This window comes from Vombatus ursinus, unplaced genomic scaffold, assembly GCF_900497805.2.
Source record: "Vombatus ursinus unplaced genomic scaffold, bare-nosed wombat genome assembly UNPS02004337.1, whole genome shotgun sequence".
NCBI classification, from domain to species: Eukaryota; Metazoa; Chordata; class Mammalia; order Diprotodontia; family Vombatidae; genus Vombatus; species Vombatus ursinus.
The window spans coordinates 973,781-984,676 of record NW_020944115.1 but is presented as its reverse complement, the minus strand read 5'-3'; positions in this window follow the sequence as shown (position 1 = coordinate 984,676).

Genomic DNA, 10,896 nt, shown 5'->3' with positions numbered 1-10,896 from the left:
CCAAACTTTGAGTTGCCTCATGAGAATCTCCAGAAGGTCTAACTTGGTATCTCTTCAAGTGGCGATGAGGTTTGATCACAATCTCTACAGTGGGGATGTAGAAGAATTCCTTCTTAGAGGAAGAGGTGGCCCTTCTCTTTGCCAATGTCAACCCCTGCTTACAGTATGTGATCCCACTTTCTCTGTTGGCTTGCCCCTTTGTTCACCCCTCTCACTCTTTTAAATCTTATCCACAAGAGTCTTGTCCTTTCCCCTGCCTACCAATATGTCTGATTCTCCTCCAAACTTTAAAAAAATGCCTTGGTTTGACCCAACCATCGTGATCTCAAGCTACCCCTTGTCTGAAAGGAAAACCATGTGGAGGGTGAGGCTGAGAAAGTCAAGCCCTTGGGAAGCAGGAACTCTACCCACAGGAGAGGGGGCAGCCTGCTCACCCACCCCCACTGCTACATATGCACCCAAACCTCTGCCTGCCCATTTGCACTGCATTTTCTTCTTGGCTCTTAAGAAAACTTTTCATAACCATCAGAGGACCTGGGAGATTTGGCCTAGATGCTCTCCAAGTTCCAACACTATGATGCTAAGGCTTCCAGCTCATTCTTCCAATCCTAATCCCACCCAAGAATGGTTGACAGTGGAGCCTTTGAATGTCCAAATCCATTTCTCTCCAGTCTAGCACACTTTACTGCCAGGTTCACTTACTAGAAGACAAGTTGCTGACCCTCAGACTGCTCCATGCCTCCCTCGGGCCCCAGAACCTGCAGCAGCTCTAAACATGCCTGGGATGAGTCAGGCTACTTGCTACAAAGATAACTTAGGACGTGACTTACAGCTCTCTTGTCTCCAGAGCTTTGCTGCACTCAAAGCTGAATGAATTTGGACCAAAGGCCAAGTAGCAGCACTTGCCAGCTTGAAGTAATGAAAAGTCTAAACCAGATTTATTTAATTTTTTTAAGAAATGCATTCATTTCTTTTGAGTCCATAGACAAAATGGTGCTCGCTTCCCCAAATGCTGCCAGGTTCTGGCCCCTCTGGCACCCCTCTTAGGACCAGTACTATAAAGACTCCTCTAAAGCTTCGGAGTGGGGGCCCTTGGAGTTTCATGTAGTTTTGTGGTACAAGGTTAGTGCGTTCAAGGCAGAGGATGAATGGTTGGGTCTCTTGTACCTTCTGTCCCCAGGATGAAGGATTAGGTCAGCCCTCTCCCAAAGCTAGGCCCCCCCATTTGGGGGGTGACCCCAAACCCAGCTCCTCCAAAACTTGGGATTCAGATGCCCTCAGTTCTGGGCTCTCTCCTCTAGGCTCCTTTTGTTTGGGGCTGTCACCCACAGGGATTCACGCTGAGAACAAATGCTAATGCTTCTGCCACACTGCTATACACGAAGGGTAAAAACTCCCTTCGTGCTTCTCATGTGTTAATGACTCATAACTCAGCCCGAAAGGTCATAGCTGTCATCCCCCAAGTCTCACCCCCTCCAGGGTTGAGAAGCGAGATCAATAAATAAAAGAGTTTTTCCCCCATCCCTGGACAGGCAGAGTACCTGCTCGGGGAGATAAAGCAGCAAGCAACCAAAAGGCCATCTCCAACTTGGGGAGGGTGGTACTGCTTAGAGAGAAGAACACATTTAATGGGGAGAACTAACCTGAGAAAAGTGGGCAGGAAGTGGCACCGGCCAGGCAGCCAGCCCCGCACAGTGATCACCCTCCGTCAGCTCCCCACAACCCCAGCACCTGGGGGGCGGGGGGGGGGAGTGTTAGTAAAATACATCCCACTGGCACAAAAGTGAATGCAAGCTTAGCCTGGAAGTTCCACGCCTTCCCCAAAATGCAAAGTTTGCTAAAATGCACAGGTCAGCAGTTTCTATTCTATAGGAGGCACCAGCAGGTCAGGGTAAGGGAACCCAAAGTTTAAAAATGCAGGTACCTTCCCTCAAGGGCCTTCTTATCTAATTTGAGGAAGTAAGACATTTCCACAAGTAATTATAAATTATAATACAAAATGAAACATGATGAACATGAGTCAGGATCAAAGAAAGGCTTATTTACAGAGCTGGGACTGGGGTACAGCCATCCATCCAGCTGTTGCCCCAAAAGCAGGCAAATTTAAAGGGCACTGAGAGTGCCATAGAGGGCAGCTAGGTGGCGCTGCAATGGATAGAATGCTGGATCTGGAGTCAGGAAGACTCATCTTCTTGTGTTCAAATCTGGCCTCAGACATTTCCTAGCTGTGTGACCCTGGACGAGTCACTTCACCCTGTTTGCCTCAGTTTCCTCATCTGTCAAATGAGCTGGAGAAGGAAATGGCAAACCTCTCCAGGATCTTTGCAAAGAAAACCCCAAATTGGGTCATGGAGAGTCTGACACAACTGAACGACAACAACAAGACCAAGGAGTGCCATGAGAGCGCGCTTCTATAGCTAGAAGCCTTCTGGTGTCCTGGGCCATGCCAGAGGGAGCCATGCCCACCCTGCCCCTGTCTCCTGCCTCCTCACTAAGCATTTGTCTGCTTAGGCTCTGCAAACTTGAAGGAAGGCCTAAGGACCATCAGGGCAAAATGTATTATGCCTTTGACTGATGCTGCCTGCCTCCCTCCATAGAACACTGCAAGAGGTCTTGAACTTGGAGTCAGCGGTCCTGAGTTCTAATCTTGTACTTGCTACCCATGTGCCCTTGGGCAAGTCCTTCCTCTCACTGGACTGCCACGATACCAGGTCACTTCCAGTTCTAAATGCTCATCTCAGCTATCAGTCACAGAGTTAGGGCTGCTGTCACTTTTCAAACATGGAGGCGTCTAGAGTGGCACAGTGAATAGAATCAAACCCACCTGAGTTCAAATCTAGCCTCAGACCCTTATGAGCTGTGTGGCACTGGGAAAGTCATTTAACTTCTCTCAGACTCAGTTTCCTCATCTATAAAATGGGTAAAATAATAGCACCTACCTCACAGGGTTATCGTGAGGATCAAATGAAATGACATGTAAATCTCATTGCAAACCTTAAAAGTTATATACATATAATATTCAATAATTTACATTTAATTCATATATAATCTATAATTCTAACTCTTTCTACTTCCATATGAACATACATGTATTATTCTTATTCTCATTATCCCTTTCTCTTCATATATTTGTCCTCATTCTGCCCTTAATCCACCTAAAGGCACATGAAATGGGGGTGAACCTCTTCTCCTTCCCCTTTCCTTGCTATAGGTTCTAGGTAGGAACGAGGTCTGGCTTGGTCCAAGTGGAAGACAAGCACGGACTACAAGGGTCCCAGCGTGGGGGAAAAGGACCTCGGTCAGCCAACACTGCACGACGAGGGCAAGCCAGGGCCAATGATGGACCTCGACCCGGAAGGCCTAGGGATCCTTGGAATGTCCTTCCCTTTCCTCAGCTGTCCTTCCACCTTCTGGTCATGGTGTCATAAATGCCAGTGTGAGCTCACTGAGTCAGGACAGTGGTCTAGTGCCCACCATTGGCGATTTATTGATGGGGCCATTTGCATCTACTTAACATTGGGGAGATAGCAAAACTTTGGGCAGCATACATGTGGCAAGAAAGTGATCTGCATGTGGTCCTCATTAGTGCATAATAAAGAAATACAGAAATTATAAGGAAGGTGAAAAAATAGACTTCAGCAGATAATGATGGGGAAGGGAGTCCAGAAGCTCAGCTGCCTCCCCCCCTCCTTCCTCAGGCCACTCACAGAATAATGGAATTTAGGAAAGGAAGAAAGAGCAAATCAGAACTTAAGAGCCAGAAGGGTCCTGGTCATTTTAGAGGGGAGGGAACAAAGCCTCAGAGATAGAAAGTGACTAACTTCAGGTCACACAGCTAGAAGCCCTTGGAGACCAGCAGCTGCAGCTGCCTTCTATGACAGAGAAGGAGATCGAGCACCAGAGATGGAAGCCAACCTGGCCAAGGTCACACAGGAAGTCAGTGGATGGAGGTGTTCTCAGGCTCAGTGCCTAGAATCTCATGCAGGTGATTCCTATTTCCCTTTGGCTACCCAACCCACTGTGGAAAGGACCTAGTGGAACAGAGTTTGCTGCTTCTTGTTCCGAAGTCAGCTCGGCTGAAAACTGCTTTTCATTCCAAGCTGCCGCCATCTCTCCCTCCGAACAATCCCATCCAGTTAAGCGGGCCCACAAGCTAGCAAATGCATTTGCAAAAACAGCAAAGCATCTCTCTGCTGGAGGCTTCCTCCTCTGCACATGATACCAATTTTGTCAACTGCAAATTTGTAAATTGCATTATTTAAAGCTGAATTCACAGACAACAGAGCAGAAATGACTTTTCTTTTTTTCAAGAGAGAGGAGATTAAATGGAAACAGAAACTGTGCAAACCCTGCCAAATATTAAAACAGCAAGCTGTAGTCATAACGATATTCCTATTTGGCATGTTGGGAATGCCTGTCTCAGGTGACCCTCACGCCACCCCAGTGAGGAGGCAGGGCAGGAGTTATTTGCCCCATTACCCATAAAAATCATGGACCTAGAGTCAGAAAGACCGGGGTTCAAATCCCCACTCTGCCAACAACTAGCTGTGTGACTCTCAGAGCCATCCCCACGTTCTTCTCTTTAACAGGGAAAGAAGGGTGCCCACAATACTTGCCTAATAGGGTTGCTGTGGGGCTCAGATGAGGTGGAAGGTGGTGTGTAAACCCTAGGGCACTAGAGCAATATTGGTTGTTGAGGACACAATGATCATCGTTTCTCAGCTTAGTTCAAATCACCTAGCTAGTCAAGAGCAGGCCCTTGAACCCAGCCCTCCTGCCTCCAAGGGCACTCGGTCCTAAGCTCTGGCTCATTTGAAGAACCTGGATAGGTTCATTCATGAGAATTTCAGATATCATGGAGCAGTGAGCTTTAGGGGAACCCTGACCAAGCTTACTGTTGTGCCTCACCCCAGTTAGCAGGTACTAATCTCCTAAAGAAAGGGAGGCAGTGCCCAGGGGGAAAAGAACCCTTTACTGGGAGGCAAAGACTTGGATTCCAATCCTGAATCTGACAAGCCTTCTGTGTGACCAACCTTAGGCAAATCCTTTACCCTCCCTGGCCTCAGTTTCCTTTTCTACGAGACAGAAGTTTAGACCAGACGAAGCTAGGATGCCCTGTGGGTAAACCTTAGAGTGAGTCAGAAGAGCCGGGTTCGAATCTCATCTCTGTCCCTGACTGCCTCTTCGACCTTGGGAAAATCATTTCCCTTTCACCTGGGCCTGTGAGCTGCAAAAGGAAAGGGCTGAGCTGAATGTATACAAAGAAGCTCCCCAGCCTCCATCCTGGCTGCTTGTAACACTGCCAAAGTTGGAGCAACTTTGCCATAGCACCTGGTTCTTGGTAGCCTCTGCTCTCCGAGGCTGTTCTTCTGTGTGAGCTTTAGGAAGCCGGTGCAGGCAGACTCCCCAGACACCCACAGGACAAGAACACCACCAGAGAAACCATCAAAGCTAGAGGTGGCAGAGATGGGGAAGACCTACCATGCTAATGCCCCCATCTTCTCCAGGAAGCGCTGGAGACCCAGAGAGGGGCAGGCAATCAAGCAAAGAGCATTAATTAAGTGCCTTCTATGTACCAAGCACTTTTTTTTCTTAGCTCTGGGGATACAAAAGACCAAAAGGAAACAGTCCACTCCATGAAGGAGCTCACATCATACTAGGGGGACAAATAATTATTACCCAGATAAATAAATAACACATATAGGGATGAGGTTAGGGACCAGAGCTGTGATTTCATTGGTGATCTGAAGTCACCTGCCCAGGGCTACATGGTCAGGAGGTATCAGAGGCAGGTCTTCCTAGCTTGCAGACCATCTCTCTATCCACTGTACTGCACACAAACCGGACACAATTACCAAGCAGTTTTGGTAGAGGAAGTACTGATAGGTGTGGAAGGACGGGGTGGGTGATGAAGAGATGGGCTAAGGTCAGACTGGGAAGGATTTGAAAGGCCACCAAGCCCAAGGTCACATGACCTAGATGCAGACTCCTCAGGGCCTCAGGCAGCACTCCGCTCCATTTTAATTCCTTGTTTCCATTTTAAAGAACTGTTGACAGGTGGATGGTAAGCCCCATTGAAGGAATGACAATCCTAATTCTGTAAGCTCATATACACACACCTACAAGCACACATGTCCCCTCCCACACACCCCTCACACCCACAGGAAAGGCAAAAATCTGCTGATGAGATAATGACCCTCAGGGCAAGGAGACTCATTCTGGTTGGCCCCAGAGGGCAGACCTAGGAATTTGGGGGACAGGAGAGCGGTCCCAATGGATAGTGGACTCTATCTCACTCACTGGGGCTTTCAAACATAGGCTAGGTGACTATTTGTTGGCAGTATCTTAGAGGGAATTCTTGTGCAGGTGTGGGTTGGACGAAAACATCTCTGAAATTTGGGGAATCTAGCATCCTGTCCTACATCATGGGGCTCAGGTCAAGCTAAACATACTCTCAATAACAGCTTTTGAAAGAGGAAAGATTCTGTGGGTAGCCAAGAAAATCATAGCAACTTCATTTTGTCTGTTATTCCCCTATCTTGTCGCTGACCCTGTTTGTACTGAAACCCCTCGCCCTATATATGACCTTCTTCTCTGCTGAAGCAGCAAGTATGGTCCCATCTATGAGGGCAGGATTACCTGAGGAAGAACCTCTCCTGTTATTGGCCACAGCAACAGGCCCTGTCCAATTCCCAGGTAGCCCAGAGCCAATTCACCTCCTGCCTCAATTGAAACCTATGTAAGCTTCCTCCTTCTGTTCCTTCCGGGAGCCTCGGCCCACGCAGATGGGGCTCTCTTGCTGACGAACTCAAGAAATCCTCTATAATTGTAGGTGGCAAAGTAACCAAAGTTCTTCCATCTTGTGCCCAGTCCTTATCTACCTCAGGATCCTGCCCCCTTTTATGGCCCCACCAATGTTGCCACAGTCAAAATTGGCCTGGAGCCACCTGGAAAGCCTTTACCTCTGTGTATAAAAGCCCAGGGCAGCTAGGTGGCACCATAGTGTGTAAAGTGCCAGGCCTGCAGTCAGGAAGACTTGAGTTGAAATCCAGCCTCAGACACCGCCGTGTGACCCTGGGCAAGTCACTTCACCCCGTTTGCCTCCGTTCCCTCATCTGTAAAATGAGCTGGAGAAGGAAATGACAAACCACTCCACTGTCTTTGCCAAGGAAACCTGAAATGGGGTCACAGAGAGTTGGATACAAGTGAAACAACTCAACAAAAAAAAGTCCATCTCCCCTACCCAGTAACAGCAGTCTGGACGTGACTTACAGCTCTATTCTATATTTCTGGAGTCAGGAAGACTCATCTTCTTGTGTTCAAATCTGGCCTCAGACATTTTCTAGCTGTATGACCCTGGACGAGTCACTTCACCCTGTTTGCCTCAGTTTCCTCATCTGTCAAATGAGCTGGAGAAGGAAATGGCAAACCTCTCCAGGATATTTGCAAAGAAAACCCCAAATTGGGTCACGGAGAGTCTATTGGGTCATCTATGCATGTGCATACTCTGGGTGATTGCTATTTGTTGAACCTCAGAATAAAACTGTTCTAGTTTCTCTCTAACTTTGCTGTTTGCATTTGACCCAACAATTCATCACAGATAAGGGGTGACACAATTATTTCACGGGACACAGGATCTAGCTCCTAAAAGACAGAGGCATAACTAGACATTTCTGCATCTGGGGCAAGCCCACATCGTCAGAACCTCTAGGTTGGAGGGCTAGCCCAGTGAAAGGTCGCTTCTTATTTTAACTCCTTCTGGCCCAGTGCCTGATAGGCTTTGTTGTTTCCATCTGTTGGCTGCTGTCACTGACCTCTACGTTTAGGACCCTGGAACAAACTCCCAGTCACCTTACCCTAGTTACAGTTCTGCAGGTGGATTGTGTTTTCTGAACTGAAGTGGACTGAAAGGCAATTTCTGGTGGGAGTTTATTCTTACTTACAGTCCCTAGAAAGGATCTGGAGGGGCCCAGAATCATGGCAAAAACAGTGGCCTAGGAGCCAGAAGGCCTATATTCCAGAGTCCCACATCTGCCACTTAGTAGCTAGCTTAGGTTTCTTCCTTACTTGGGCTGAAGAGGATAAAGAGAGATCCTGGAGTTAAAGTGGTTTTGCCCGAATATGCAAATATGTCTGGGATCATTATTTGTGGCCTATGGCACCTCCTGAGGGCAGACCTTCTGAAGTCTGCCCAAGGCTAAGGCCAAACCTATCAGGGATTTGCCAAGGCACACAAAAGGGAAGTGACTGCCTGGGCTCCCACAGCTCCTCCGGGTTGGAGGTGGGATCAAAACTCACTTCTTCTTCCAGACTCTGCTTCACCCCAGCCAGCACAAAGAAGCATTGCAATGTTATCGGCCTCACCGTCATTGTCATTGGCATTATTCTTAAGGCTCCTTCATCCTGGTTATACATACCTACCTGGGCGATCCAGATGGGGCAGCTTAAAGACCGGACCACAAAGGCACTCAGCTGGTTATTTGTTTACACCCATTCATCCTTCTCTCGGATTCTTTTGTTCCCAGTTCCAAGCCTGTAAGTGAAAAGAGGAAAAAAAAAAAACAAAACAAAAAAAACCAAGTCAATAGGTAACTAGTTGGTCTGGAACCTTTCGGGAATACAGATGGGGTCCGCTTAACTAAGAGATGCCTGTAGGCTCCGCAGCCTTCTCCTTCCAACCCTTATTGAAAAATCTTTCTCAGCCCATTTCGGGACTTTGCTCCAGAGACTGCCAGGACTGGCAGGTCAGACACCCAGCTGAAATTACAGTTCCCAAGGCTGATTTGTTGCCTTGTTTCTCTAAAAAGCATGACGGGGTGGAAGGCGGGGGGAGGTGACAATTCCCCCAGCTTTGGTTAAGCACCCACTATGTGCCTGGCACTGTGGTAGGAATGGTACTTACTTCACAGGATTGTTGTGAGGATCAAATGAGATATTTGTGAAGTGCTTTGCAAACCTTAAAGCTCCCTATAAATGCTAGCTATTATTATTACTACTACTATGTGTAAGGCACAGAGCTTGGTGCTGTCATTAATTGTCATATATTTCCTCTGTTTCTTTGAAGAAAGCACTTCAGACTATTGCCAATTCCCCAGGCATCTGAGCTTGGATGTCAGGATGAGAGGATTTAGGCACGGAAAAGACCTTAGGGATCGTCTAGTCTTGCCCTCTTTTCCTACTTCTTTTGACAGAGGAGAAAACTGAATCTCGGAGAGGCTAAGTGACTTGTCCATGGTCACACAGCTAGGAAGTATCAGAGTCAGCATCTGAACCCATGTTCTTGGACTTCAAATCTAGCACTTTTTCTACTCCACCACACAGTCTGGGAATGAGTCATGGGCTCTAGAGTGCAATACTCTACAACATCCCCTCTTTGGAGAATGTGGGAGGACTGTCTGAGGACTCACCTTGAGTTGAGAGAGTATCGGTGAGCGTCTGGCATGTCTCAGTGCAGAGGGACAGGGAATGGGAATCCTCGGAGAGCTCACTCAAGTGAGCTGGAAATTCGAGGGTCTTTGAGTACAGCCAGGGAACTCTTACTTTGGGGTGAACCTGCCTGAAGCCCCAGTTCTAGTAATTAGGTCCTCATCTTGTCTCTTCTGCCCCATGTCTGAGTCCCTGCCTAGTATCAGACTTTCTGTAATCCTGCCTTGTCATACCCTTGTGCTTCCTGAACTACCCCACCCCATACTTGGGCCTGGTCTATGACAGACCACAGAAGTTATACAAAGTATACCAACCAGCGATAAGGTGACCTCAGGTGGAAATGGACAGTCTTGCCAGAGGAAGGAGACAAATTCCCCAATAGATAAATTGTCAAAGGATATAAACAGTTTTCAAAAAATGAATGGAAACTATTAAGAGTCTCATACAAATGCTCCAAATCACTAATAAGAAGAGATCCATAAAGGAAAATAACTCAGACCTTTCACCTTCCAGCCAGAAAATTAGCAAAGCCCAAAATCAGAGTCAATGTTGGAAGGGTTGTGGAAAAAAAGGCTCACCAATATAATGTTTATAGAGCCACAGATTCAGCCAACTGTTCTGGAAAACAAATTTGAATGATCTGAGAAAGGTGATTAAACTTGGACCTTTCAATTCCACCATTAGGCATAACCCCAAAGAGGTCAAAGACAGAAAGAAAAATCCAATATGTACTAAAATATTCACAAAATCACTTTTTGTGGTAGCAAAAACTCAGAAACCAAGTGTGTGTCCGTCAATTGGAGAATGGCTGAACAAACTGTAGTGTATAAATGCCATGGAATACTATTGTCATCGAATAGGAAGAATTCATCAAAACCTGGGGAGATTGTTATGAAACAATGCTGAGTGAATAAAGCAGAACTAGGAAAACAATGCATACTGACTCCAACCATGTAAATGAGGAGCCAGCGTCTGAGTGACTATAACAACCAATCTCAGTCTCGGGAACAGATGATGAAATGTACCTTCCTTCTCTTAGCTCAGACGTGGGGGTCTTGGGAGGGGGCAAAGCACTTCCTACACTCTCAGACTCAATGCGTTGGTTATTTTTGCCTAAGTGCTTTTCTTTGCTGCCGGGGAGGATTCATTGTTGAGCTCCAGGGCGGGGGGGGGGGGGGGGGCATATTTAGAAATGACTAGGATGTAAAAGCAAAGCATCCCACAGAGTCCCCAAATCACAGAATCTCCAAGAGTTTGAAGAGCCCTCAGAGGCCAGCTAGTCCAATGCATACCTGAAGCAGAATCTCTCCACTCTCTCTCTGGGTGAGATCACTGGCTTCCAATGGAGTTCTTGATCATCTCTGTGCACAAAACTCCCCAGTCTCTGAGTCCTGCCTTCAGCTTTGTCCTGAGTTCCAGTGCTCCTTCTCTAACTGCCTGCTGGACAGTTCCCTCTATATGCAAACTCAA